At 44.3% G+C, this 14,172-nt stretch overlaps 1 protein-coding gene across 1 annotated transcript in view; it reads right to left on the reverse strand.

Moving 5' to 3' along the window:
* The window catches only part of LOC126412336 (nose resistant to fluoxetine protein 6-like), a 270,762-nt gene extending 257,256 nt beyond the window's left edge, over window positions 1-13,506 (reverse strand). Inside the window, exon 1 of the mRNA XM_050081879.1 lies at window positions 13,405-13,506. The gene's annotated coding sequence lies outside the window, so the exon portion shown is untranslated. The remainder of the gene's footprint in view (window positions 1-13,404) is intronic.
* Window positions 13,507-14,172: the final 666 nt, after the last annotated feature.

A 14,172-nucleotide genomic window follows, 5' to 3' on the forward strand; every position in this document is an offset into this window, starting at 1 on the left:
CGACTCCACCACGTCCCTGGGTCCCTGGCACGAAAACTGTGTAGAGTCCGCACAGAATACCATGGCTAGCAGATGCGCAGACGGCAGCGCATGCGTGGGGAGGCGGTTTTAGGCAGGCATTTTAGGGGAAATGCGGAGCACTGGGAAATGACGTTCTAAACTGAAGCCTGTTTAGTGGCGCCCCTCCACAACCACACTTGCATGGTAACAATTCAAAAAGATCTATCGCCTCTATTTTGGTAGCATCTAAAAAGAATTCCGCCAAAAATGCATATATTTGTTTTCGCCCGGCTTGTTAATCTTTTGTAACTTTCAGAGAAGCGTTATAAGTGGTGAGTTCTGAGTAAAATCTACACATTCTCTGGTTGCCATGTTAAAATTTGCTTCTTTTGCTAAAACGCAGCGGAGTTTACGTAGCCTCACCTCGCTAAAATGTTTTGCAGACGCAATTGCAAGAGAATTCTGAAGCAGTGGTTTATTAAGTGAGAAACTGAGGAAAAGAAAGGGCAGTAGCTTATGAAAAAGTACATCCTAGGCACAAGAAAAGTGTAATAGCTTCACGTATGTTGTTCCAAAATCCATAGCATTTCTCGTTTCACCAGCTATTGATGGTCCTTAAAAATTACATTCTTTCATCGAAGAAGTCTGTTGTTAGTAGAATAACACGGTAGATAATGATGTTTTGCACAACAACGACATGGAAAAATACTGTCCTCTTTGCATGCTATCATTTTCCAAAATCTCGTTTCTATATCGGAAACCGTTTATTAAATATGAAGAATATTGTGGATATTTCACTCTGGCTTTATCACTGGCGTGGCGCAGTCGCAAATGAGTCTGCTACGTCAGATCAATTTTCTCGACATTGGTGACAGATGGGCACCTCTACTCAAGGCGAAATAAAAATTCAAGATGTTTGCTAAATTTCATACTCAGCAACATATTATGTAATACCCATCAAATGCCGAATCATGGCAACCATTATTTTTCATAGAAAACTTATCCGAATTTCGTGCAATGTCTTACTTCCACGTAAATATCACAGTAACTATGACCATTGATGAAACAATGGGCACGATATCATGAACCTGACATATAAAGCTATATAAAATCCAACAATGAATTTATTTTACCGAATAATTTCTGTAAAACCGTTTGAGAAATTGTACAGCGCGTGCGCCTCGATTCTATAATTGCCGACCGGCTCCCCTTCCGAAGAACAAACGAACGAACACGCCCAGCGCTTTGTATGAGAACTGGTCACTGCTCATCGTCCACCGTACCGTGCGCGGACTCTCTGCCCCGCATGCCTCGCTCCAGGGTAAATCTCACATTCAAATGTGAGAACGTTTTTTCACTGTTTACGTAGCGTGCATCTGAGGCGGGACGAGGGTACCAGCCTGGTATTTAGTTGCTTTCGGAGTGAAAGGCATTAATGTATGGTTTTTTTCTTTCATTAAATTAATGTCGCAGTAAGGAGTAACAAATGTAAAACATTATTTCCTGCCCTTTTGTTTTCCTACGCAGCTAGGGGTGTGACATTTAGGGTTATTGACAAGTACCTCCGGGGAAGACGACTGCACAAAATCTACAACACACATTGAAAACAGACACACGTCAGTGGACAGAGCATTGCTCCAAGTTTTTAAACTCACGTTGCAGGCGGTCAGTATCGACACCGTTTGCGAAGTGGCAAACGTTAGTACGTGCGTAGAGTTCATTGACACTCATTGTCCAGGAAGATACAACAGCAGTCTCCTTTGAAAATCTGTTCATTACTGCAGGCGCACAATTATTCAATGCGACAATACTAAGCAGAGTGCAGCAGAGGGTTAACAATGAAAGTTGAAGGCAGCACAGTCAACAAGTACAAGCTGTAATTACAAGAACTACGCTTCCCCTTACCAGTGGGAAACTGATACTTAGTAGTAACAAGAAGCAAATTCTCACTGGTTCTATGATAATCTATTGTGACACAGATACGTCCCAATAGTAGTGAAAGAGTTAATCCGCGAGACGGTTTTTCTCTGATAATCTAATGTGGAACAGACACGTCCTCTCAGTAGTAAAAGAGTTAATCCGCGAGACGGATTTGATCCGGGGCAGGTTCACAACCCCGTATCCCAGAAGTGGCGCTTTAATATGCTTGGCTATCCGAGTGGATGAGTGGTCACACAGGACAGTACAGATGAAATTAGGAGACGCGCTAGGCCGATCAAGGCAGGTCATTAGGGCTCACATGAAACTGTAATACAGATTTTGAGTATCTTATATGGGAATCTCTGGAAGAAATGCGGCATTGTTGTCTGTTGAGTGCATTTGAAGAATCAGTATTCTAGGAAGACTGCACCACAACTGGACCGTCTCCATCGTGTATCTTACACAGGGGCCAGGAGAGTAAAATGAGAGATGTTAGTGAAAGTGCTGAGGCTTAGCGGCAGACATTTTCAAATAAGTACTAGAACAAATGATGAAGTGAAATGAATTCCTATGCTTCTTTACAGAGCGTAGGGGAACGATGTGGGAGACCCGCACCGCTTTACTAGGCAAGGTCCTAGTGGAGGTGGTTTGCCATTGCCTTCCTCCGACCGTGATAGGGATGAATGATGAAGATGAGGACGACACAATAACACCCAGTCATCTCGAGGCAGGAAAAATCCCTTACCCCGCCGGGAATCGAACCCGGGTACCCGTGCTCGGGAAGCGAGAACGCTACCGTGAGACCACGAGCAGCGGACGCTAGAACAAATACATTAAGACAAGAAGTTACTAATATTGATACGAACTACCTTCCTCCACGTGCCATACTCCGGGTTCTGGTCATCATAAGTACTGGTCCTCTAATGAGTATTTATGTAATTCACGAGTGTCATTGTCGTTTATGTGGTGTCACCGCCAGACACCACACTTGCTAGGTGGTAGCCTTTAAATCGGCCGCGGTCCGTTAGTATACGTCGGACCCGCGTGCCGCCACTGTCAGTGATTGCAAACCGAGCGCCGCCACACGGCAGGTCTAGAGAGACTTACTAGCACTCGCCCCAGTTGTACAGCCGACGTTCATAGCAATGGTTCACTGACAAATACGCTCTCATTTGCCGAGACGATAGTTAGCATAGCCTTCAGCTACGTCTTTTGCTACGACCTAGCAAGGCGCCATTACCAGTGTATATTGAAATGGAAATTATGTACAGTCAAGAGAGATGTACACCGATTGTGGATTAAAGTTAAGTATTCTACCAGTACCTCCGAGTGGCTTGGCTGTCTTGCCACGCCACTACAGTTTATGAGTTCGTGAGTGGCTGAGGAGACCAACCCTGAACTATATTTTCTACTACAGTGAGGACAAGCCCAGCCCATGTCAAACGCGGATTGCTACCGATAGTCTGTCGTGAGTTTTTCTCGCTCTTTCCTACAGTTTAGCTTGTCTAATCTTTGCCTACGGCACTGTTTTCCGAAGTACTGTGAGCCAACACAAATAGTCCAGCCCCACGCTGGAGGACTGGAGGGAGGTGGTTTCTCAGTTTCCGCTGCCGATTTGCCATTTTCTTAAAGATGTGACTTCAGAGCGTCTCTTTACCATTTCAGTAGTTATTGTTTTTGTTGTCCGTGACTGAGTCGGGCAGGTGGTTAAAGTGACCAGCGCATGATGATGCCCTCTATGCTGGTAGCATTATTTTCCTCACGGATACTGATACTAGTGTGCCGGTCTTGCCATTTTACTTTCAGATTTCTCCTGAGGCAGCGCTGATGACAGTTCTCGAGAGACTTGAGATGTGTGGGTAATATGAGCACCACATCGAAGCTGACGGTTGATGATGATGGCCTCCATGATAGTAACGTTTGTTTCCTCTATGACTGTGATACTGCTATCTATGTACACTCATGCTCATAAATTAAGGGTAATGCTAATACATGGTGAAGAAACTATCTGGTGGGCAGTTTGCGGGTTTAAATCACCTGCGGTCGTCGCACGGTGGTGCTGGCAGCAGTCCACATACGCAGAGGTGTGTTGGTGCATGTCAGAGTACGGTGCAGCGAATAATTGTGCAGACGTTTTCAGACGTGCTAATGGTGACTGTGTGTTGAAAATGGCTCAAAGAACACATATTCATGTTATGAGAGGTAGAATACCAGGGCCACTGGAGGCTGGTCAAACACAGTAGGTCGTAGCATAGGTCCTTCATGTGCCACAAAGTGTGATCTCAAGATTATGGCAACGATTCCAGCAGACAGGAAACGTGTCCAGGCGCTACAGCACGGGACATCCACAGTGTGCAACACCACAAGAAGACCGATATCTCACCAACAGTGCCCGCTGACGGCCACGGAGTACTGCAGGTAGCCTTACTCGGGACCTTACCGCAGCCACTGGTACAGTAGTCTCCAGACACAGAGTCTACAGACGACTGAAAAAACACGGTTTATTCGCCCAGAGACCTGCGAGGTGCATTCCACTGACCCCTGGTCAAAGGAGAGCCCGTAAAGCCTGGTATCAAGAACACAGTACATGGTCATTGGAACAGTGGTCCTAGGTTATGTTCACGGACGAGTCCACGTATAGTCTGAACAGTGATTCTCGCCGGGTTTTCATCTGGCATGAACCAGGAACCATATACCAACCCCTTAATGTCCTTGAAAGGGACCTGTGTGGAGGTCGTGGTTGGATGGTGCGGGGTAGCATTATGATCGGTGCACGTACATCCCTGCATGTCTTTGACAGAGGAACTGTAACAGGTCTGGTGTATCGGGACGTCATTTTCAGGGAAGCAATGGGTCCCACCTTCCTCCTGATGGATATAATGTACGACCCCACCGAGGTGCCATCGTGGAGGAATACCTTGAAGCAGAAGATATCGGGTGAATGGAATGGCCTGCCTGTTCTCCAGACCTTAACCCCCATCGAGCACCTCTGGGATGCTCTCGGTCGACGTATCGCTGCACGTCTTCGAACCCCTATGATACTTCAGGAGCTCCGACAGGCACTGGTGCAAGAATGGGAGGCTATACCCCAGCAGCTGCTCGACCACCTGATCCAGAGTATGCCAACCCGTTGTGCGGCCTGTGTACGTGTGATTGGAGATCATATCCCATATTGATATCGGGGTACATGCGCAGGAAACAGTGGCGTTTTGTAGCACATGTGTTTCGGGACGGTTTTTTCAACTTATAACCAATACCGTGGATTTACAGATCTGTGTCGTGCGTGTTCCCTATGTGCCTATGTTATTAGCGCCAGTTTTATGTAGTGTCACGTTGTGTGGCACCACATTCTGCAATTATCTTTGATTTATGAACATGAGTGTAGTTTCTGTTTGGTGAAAGCTGAAATAAAATTTGAGGTTTTCTGATACTGACATCTATGCTGATGCTTATGTATACCTCATTGAACATATTCAAAATTATTTAAAGGGCTTACTCTAATTTAGCCATTACAACATCATCATCTGTGTTCTCGAGTTCGATGACAGAGGTTGTGACTGTATTGTCGGCAGACTTGCCAACACTACGCACACTAAAAGAAAGAGGCGGCCAAGATGCACGCGCTAACTCACGCAGGGTGGCGTGAGGTCTGAAACAGGATACGTAATGGATGCTATAAAGAAAAGTACGTAGCTGCTGGAATACTTAACTTTAATCCATCATTTGTATACAGCGTTCTTCATGATACAAGTGAGACTCTCTCTAGATAAATGCAATGTAATGCTAATGGCGCCTTGCTAGGTCGTAGCCATTGACTTAGCTGAAGGCTATGCTAACTAGCTGCTCGGCTAATGAGCGATGCTTCGTCCGTGTAGTCGCTAGCAAAGTCGTCCGTACAACTGGGGCGAGTGCTAGTAAGTCTCTCGAGACCTGCCGTGTGGTGGCGCTCGGTCTGCGATCACTGACAGTGGCGACACGTGGGTCCGACATGTACTAATGGACCGCGGCCGATTTAAAGCTACCACCTAGCAGGTATGGTGTCTGGCGGTGACACCACAGTGACTGTCTTGTTCATAGGTCTCATAGCTCTTAATCTACTATGGTTGAAAGTCCTGCTACCCATTCAGATCACTATTGCAACTCCCGATGTTAGTTTTCCTGTAGCAAGGTGTAGTCCATTCGGAATAGGGCATATGTCCATATGAAGTTATTTGCTTGAAATGATCGTTCCTGTCGTACCCCTGAGTATTCACCATTCCTCCTGGGACATCCAGTATACATTCTAAAGAAAAAAAGACGCACCACGGAACAGTTATCCAAATGCGACGGAAATCCGTAGATGTGATTTGCATGCACAGACAGTCAAATGACTACAGTTTCAGAAAAATTGAATGATTTATTCGAGACAAAGAGCTTCACAAGTTGAGCAAGTCAGTAATTCGTTGGTCCACTTTCGGCCCTTATGAACGCTATTATTCGGGTTGGCACTGATATACAGAGTTGTTAGATGTCCTGAGCGATATCGTCCAAAATTCTGTGCAGTTTTCGAGGTAGATCGTCAAAATTGCGACATCGTTGGAGGGTCCTGTTTACAATGCTGCAAAATGTCCTCAATTGTGGGGATATCCGACGACCTTGTTAGTCAGTGTTGGTTTTGGCAAGCACGAAAACAAGCAGTAGGATCTCTAGCCGTGTGCGTGCGGGCATTATCTTGCTGAAATGTAAAGGCTTGCCATGAGGGGCAATAAAAAGAGGCTTACCATTGTAAGACGTGTATATTTCCATTGTCTATTGTCAAACCACAATTTATGAAAGAAGTTTATATTCTATTAATAGTATTAAATAGGAATAATTAATATTTGTCATGTTGGAAATAATTGTGGTAGCAGGGAATGTCTGCACCAAAGTGTTGTTGGCAGGAGAGACCGCACATTGACATAATTTTAAAAAGTGCAGAAGAGACAGCGTATGGATTCATTTAAAGAAAAGAGCGGGAAAGACCGCGCATTGATACATTTTGTAATGGTAGCAGGGATTGCCTGTACCACAAAGCGTTGTTGGCAGGAAGACCGCACTTTAGCGTTCGTAGGAAGTCAGTAGTAAGCGAGATGTGAAGCGAGTCGGTAGCAGGTCTGAAGCGAGAGGTTTAGAGGAGCGGTGTGCCTGCCACCCACTAGTTATGATTTACAAGAGATTATAAACGGATGTACAGAGACATCAGCTAGCTATTATCATATGAGGAACTAATATTATTGAATTAATTTTTTGAGAAACTCAAGACTACTGAAGATATGTTTGCGCATTGCTAGTTGTAAGATTATTGTAAAAAGTAAGTCCTATTTGAACGTTTGTGAAATCATTTCATTCAGAATATAATTAATTTTTACCAGCAATATTGCATTACTGATTATAATCCATCCCAAAAACCATCAACGCAAAACTTTGCAAAATTTTATTGTTGTCAAGAGAAACTTTAACTATGAATTACGTAACTTCAGTCAAGTTAGCCCACATCTCGTGGTCGTGCGGTAGCGTTCTCGCTCGCTTCCCACGCCCGGGTTCCCGGGTTCGATTCCCGGCGGGGTCAGGGATTTTCTCTGCCTCGTGATGGCTGGGTGTTGTGTGATGTCCTTAGGTTAGTTAGGTTTAAGTAGTTCTAAGTTCTAGGGGACTGATGACCATAGATGTTAAGTCCCATAGTACTCAGAGCCATTTCATTTTCAGTCAAGTTAATTAAAGAATAACGTCAGCTTTGGTAATAAATACAGCCACTTATTATGACAGCCCACCAGCAGCTAGTAGCGTATAGTAAAAGAGAGTAAGTATATTCATGTCGCAGTTCGATGTAGCGGTCAGATGGTCCAGTAACAGTAAAAAAGGTAAGGAAAAGTTTTGGGTTATTGCAGGTAACGACTGAGGGCCACGACGACGACACATTCTATGTTTCGTCGAAATAATCAGAAAATCACTTTTAATAAGCAGCAATTAAATTTGTGTGCGAAGATTGAGAAAGAGAATAAATTTCAAAGGGAAGATTTCATTTGTTATTATTAAGCAAGAGGTAGAAATCCTAAGGGAAGGTTTCATAGATTATTGTAAAAGGGAAGGTTGCGTAACAAAAGAGATATAGAGGAGACGGGAAGGTTCCAACAAAAGAGATATAGAGGAGACGGGAAGGTTTCACCATATCGTCGACGAACCGCTACCCGCTGTAACGGTGCCGCAGATGACAACCAGAGGGGCCCCGTTATAAAAAAGAAATGGCACCTCGAACCATCACTTCTGGTTGTCGATCCGTGTGGCGGGCGACAGTTAGTTTGTATCCCACCACCGTCCGGGGCGTCTCCAGATACGCTGTCGGGTTTCGATACAAAGCGACACTCATCACTGAAGACAATTATACTCCAGTCAGAGAGATTCCAGGTCGAAGACGTGTGTGGAGACGCCTCCGACAGTGGTGGATTGCCAACCTGATTGTCGCCCGCCATCCAGCCCGACACCAGGAGTTGATGGTCTGGTGTGCCATAGCAGGTCTCTTTGGCTGCCATCTGCGGCATCGGTACAGCACAGCGATGAGTCGACAACGTTCTACGCCCCGTTTTGTTGACCTTCAAGCCAAATCATCCTGGGCTTACATTTCAGCAAGAGAATTCCTGCCGGCACACGGCGAAAGTTTCTACTACTTGGCTCCGTGCTTGCCAAACCCTGCCTTGGCCAGAAAGGTCGCTGGATCTCTCCACGAGTGATAACATTTGGAGCATTATGGGTAGGGCTCTCTAACCAGCTTGAGATTATGTCAATGTAGCGCACCGATGGGACAGAATGGGGCATGACATGCCTCAGGAGGACACCCAACATCTCTTTCAATCGCTACCAAGCAGAGTAGCTGCTTGCATAATAGCCAGAGGTGAACCAATGCATTGTTGACTGGTTCAATTTGTGAAGCTTTTTCTCTTGAATAAAATATCCTACGTTTATGAACTATAGTGATTTGTTCGTCTGTACATTTGCATTTATTCAATTGATTTCCTTCCCATTCGGATAACTGCTTCTTGGTGTACTGTTTTTTTAGAGCCTCTCAATCAACAAGGTCGAATACCTTGTCGAGATCTATGAAGGCCATACAGAAGGGGGGATTTTATACCCTCGATTTCTGCAGCATTTGTCACAAGATAAATCTCTAGTGACCAGTAATCAATAGTTACAGTACTAAATTCGTACAGAGCACTTATCTCAGTCGTTTAGTTGTGTTTTTCTTAGAAGCGGAAACGAATATACGGGGGTTGGAACTTCAGTAGTGGCATCTATTTATTTACAGCTCGTACAAAATAGGTATATGTTCCAAAGATTTACTGACCTTCAAAGTAGTCACCAGCATTGCGTATAACCCGTTGCCAGCGATGTGGAAGTCGTAGGATACTCTTAGCAGTGCCAATTGTGTTGACAGTTCGAGCGGCGCGGTCTATTCCCCGACGAATTTTTGGCAGTTCTGAAGCGAATGCAGTGAAGTGTTTCCTTCAGTTTAGAAATCGAGTTGAACTTACGAGGGCTTAAGTCAGGGGAGTGCCAGTAGGTGGTATAGCACTTAGCAGCCCCATCAGTCAAACAAATCAGTAACAGCTTGCACTGTACGTGCTTGAGCATTGCCTTGCAAAATGATGGGCAGGTCCTGCAGAAAGTGTCATCACTACTGTCTCTATGCTGTTGATTTTTTGAACACAACCTACGACCAGGGTTATACACAATGATGGTGACTACTTTGAAGGTCAGTAAAACTTTGAAACACGTATATATTTTGTACGAGGTTTATATAAATAGTTGCCACTATCAAAGTTCCAACACTCGTAAAACCAATTATTTTCCGTCTATGTTCAGAATTACTCTCTTTAATTTCCTTACTTTCACGCCTATTTGAATAGCATTAGGTTGCGCGTCATGTCTGCATCTACATTTGCATCGACATGCATACTCTGCAAACCACTGTGAAGTGCATGGCAGAAACCATTTCCTGTTGTATTTAACAGCTTCTTCCCGTTAGATTCACGTATGGAGCGCTAGCACAATATTTAAATTCCTCTATGCTCGTTGCAGTTAGTCTAATATTGTCTCCGCGATCTCTACGGGAGCGGCAGTAGCGGGTTTCGATGTATTTCCAGATTCTCCACTTAATACGGTTCTTGTAACTTTATAAATTGGCTTTCGCGGGATAATTTGCACCTATCTTCCAGCGTGAGTCAAATGAACCTAAGACCACTGGTGCTACCCATCTCTTTTACATACGTCCAATTACTTCCATTAGTCCTACGTGCTATGGTTCCACATACTTGAGCAATATTTTAGAATAGGTTGCAAGAGTGTTTTGTAGCAATCCTCTTTGCATAGTTATAGCATTTTCCCAGAATTCTACCAATATCTAACTCTGTATTAGCTTCGAAGTTTCCATAGAGCTGTTAAGAATTTCATTAGGCATTCGTAAGTTGTATAAAGTAATTTAAAGAAAAACAGTTACATAAAATTTTTAAGCACATCTAAATCAAGCCACTTGCTGTTACTTTGATTTAAGTTTAACATTACATCCGTTAGCATAGATGTAGATGTAGATGTTGATATCAGTTTTATTATTCATGAATGCAAAAAAATGACACGAATTATTTACAGGAGAAAGGAAAAACTTGTAGAAGCCGCCCTCGGGGAAGACCAGTTTAGATTCCCGAGATGTATAGGAACACGCGAGGCAATATTGACCCTACGACTTCTCTGAGAAGATAGGTTAGGGAAAGACAAACCTACGTTTAATGAATTTGCAAACTTAGAGAAAGCTTTTGATAATGATGACTGGTATACGTTCTTTGAAATTCTGAAGGTATCAGGGACAAATTACAGGAGTAAAAGTGTATTTACAATTTGTACAAACCAAACGACAGTTATAACAGTCGAGGGGCATGAAATGGAAGAAACACTTGAGAATGGAGTGAGACAGGGTAGTAGCCTATCCCCGACGTTATTCGGTCTGTGCATTGAGCAAGCAGCAAAGAAAATCAAAGAAAAATTTGGAGGAGTTAAAGTCCAGGGGAAAAAAAAATGCCGCGCGGGATTAGCCGTGTGGTCTAGGGCGCTGCAGTCATGGACTGTGCGACTGGTCCCGGCGGAGGTTCGAGTCATCCCTCGGGCATGGGTGTGTGTGTTTGTCCTTAAAATCATTTAGGTTAAGTAGTGTGTAAGCTTAGGGACTGATGACCTTAGCAGTTAAGTCCCATAAGATTTCACACACATTTGAACATTTGAACAAAAAATAAAAACCTTGAAGTTTGCCGATGGCATTGCAATTCTGTCTGAGAAAGCAAAGTACTTGGAAGAGTACTGAATGAAATGAGCACTGTCTTGAAAGGAGAATACAAGAGGAACATAAAAAAAAGAACATTGATGTCTCAGGACTTATCCTACAATAACAAATAAAAGCAGCTGATGGTCAAATATGGATTTTATACATTAATTATTTCAACCTGTATACCGACGGTCTCAGAGTGGGGTCAAAATAGAAAATAAAAAAAGCGTTCCTGCTTCACATTATTTTTCAAACTACGCTGTATCGATGTCTCCAGTTAGAAATACTCGTATTCAATAAAAGTAATTCTATTCATATTGATGACTGCGTAAGGAAGTGGTCGTTCAAATACGGGAACCACAGGCTACGAAGCAGCGATGACTCACTCTTGCTTCAACTCACACCCTAAAGTAAAGAAAGATCGAGTTCTTCTTCGTTAATGAATTTCGTACCTTATATATAGCAAGAAACGCAGTTACCGCAGTATCACTAGATAATGGCAATGATGAGTGCGCATAGCCTCGATCTGATCTGCGTTATGTAAATTTTATGTGGCAACACGAGTTACACTGCATTTCCAATAGCCTTGACCCTCACACTATCTAGACAATAAAAACCATTATCACTGTCGATAAACTTTAGAAAATTTCAGCGTTCCGTCAAGAAAGCACAGTTAGTGCAATGTCTTGACGAATCAAAACATTACCAGTACAATCGATTCAACACAAGTCGTTAACGGTACTAGTTAAAGGCGCTCGTTAACTCGCCGAAGTCTGGCTTCGATACCTTGATGCATTTAGTTCCAAGGCTCAGAGAACCAAAGACTATTCGCCTTAGTATCTGTGGGATGGAACTGTTCGTGTGTTCATGACCTCGCTATTAGAGCCTGCAGTCTTCGAAATTTATCGTGAATATTTTCACCTTTCAAAATCAAAATACAATAAACACATCGCTGGCCATTAGCACGCTGAAGTGTCGTACATTGCATGACACACAATACTTCTGCAACCACAGAAGCGCTTAGACGCTGTCTTATGCGACTCCAAATAGTTCAGTTTTTTCTGTGTAAGTGACAGTATACCTGGCCCATAGTGGATTAAATGTCATGTCGTTTTTGGCTAAGCATGGGATCCCTGTATTGGAACATCAACCTTACTCTCTATATCTTGCTCCGCGTCGCATTTTTTCTTTTCTCCAAAGCGAAATCTGCAGTTAATGCAAAGAAATTTGAGAGAGCTGAAACCGCGAAAGAAAAAGCGATGGAGACCACGAACATTCTTTCAGAAAATAACTTCAAATATTGATTTGAGCAGCGGAAATCTCCCACGGAACTGTGTAAGTATCACTGAGGGGAGTATTTTGAAGGAGATAATGAACGAAAGATTTGAAAAATGTTATGTGTGGAGTGGAGTGTTACAAAGCAGTGAATCATGGACAGTTAAAACAAAAAAAGATATTTAGCAAGTTTGAGAATGTGGCTATGAAGAAAAATGCTTCAAGTGAAGTTGGGGGGCTGGGGTTGTTTGGGGAAGGAGACCAGACAGCGAGGTCATCGGTCTCATCGGATTAGGCAAGGATGGGGAAGGAAGGCGGCCGTGCCCTTTCAAAGGAACCATCCCGGCATTTGCCTGGAGCGATTTAGGGAAATAACGGAAAACCTAAATCAGGATGGCCGGACGCGGGATTGAACCGTCGTCCTCCCAAATGCGAGTCCAGTGTCTAACCACTGTGCCACCTCGCTCGGTTCAGGTGAAGTTGTTCGAGACTTAAGAATGAAGAAGTAATGAAGATAACAGGAGAAGGAAGAAAACTATTGGAAGTGATCAGGAAGAGGAAAAAATATTGGGTTGGACATGCACTAACTAGGAATTATCTGCAACAAAGAATAGTGGAGAGTAAAGTGAAAGGTATGAAAGGAAGAGAAACAAAGAGAATTGGAATGATGGGTTGCATTAGTTGAGGATGAATATACAAAGAGCTGTAGGAAGATGAAAAGGAAGCGATGGAGAACCTCTAGCGGAAACCTGTCATAGAGAAGATACACAAAAGAGGAAAATGCAACGGTTGTGAAGAAGTAATAATAAAGACCGACATAATCCTAATCCTGTTATTTTTTTTAGCCAGATCTCTTGTAATCGTTAACACGGTGCGCTACATACCGTGGGCCCTGTATCGCGGTGTTCGCCGTCTCGGGCAGTGCAGTAGCGCTCGGGTGTACGGCTGTGCGGGGAAGTCGGGAGGCGCGGCCAGCATGGCGCCGCGTCCAGATGAGCACTACTCGCAGGCTGCAGCCGCCACTGGTCCTAATGTCCCCAGATTACGCATATTCAAACAGCCGACGGCCTCCCGAGAAAAGCACCGCACTTTAGGGTCGCGCCGCGCAGCGTGCGTCACGCAAATACTCCGCTCGTCAGCGCCGGTCAAGCGTGTCCGCTCAGATATCGCTCGCGCCTGTGTCCGCGCTGACGTCGGGCGGCGTCGTGCGAATCCTGCGCTCGTCACCAGCTGTCAAGTCTGCGCTGAGATATCAGTCGTGGGGCCTGCTCCTCTCCGGACCTCGTTACACAGCTCAGTTACTCACTTTTATTTCTTCCGTGCTTCAGACTGTAAGACGATACTGGGCGACTTAGGGCTGTATTCGATGTATAAGCCGCGTGGGATTAGCCGAGCGGTCTAGGGCGCTGCAGTCATGGACTGTGTGGCTGGTCCCGGCGGAGGTTCGCGTCCTCCCTCGGGCATGGGTGTTTGTTTTTGTCCTTAGGATAATTTAGGTTAAGTAGTGTGTAAGCTTAGGGACTGATGACCTTAGCAGTTAAGTCCCATAAGATTTCACACACATTTGAACATTCGATGTATAAGGGGCATTCAAATGAAAATGAACCAAATAAGAAAGAAAAAAAAAGCCAAGTGCGAGTAGTACACGCGGA

Source organism: Schistocerca serialis, chromosome 7 (genome assembly GCF_023864345.2).
Source record: "Schistocerca serialis cubense isolate TAMUIC-IGC-003099 chromosome 7, iqSchSeri2.2, whole genome shotgun sequence".
Lineage (NCBI taxonomy): Eukaryota > Metazoa > Arthropoda > Insecta > Orthoptera > Acrididae > Schistocerca > Schistocerca serialis.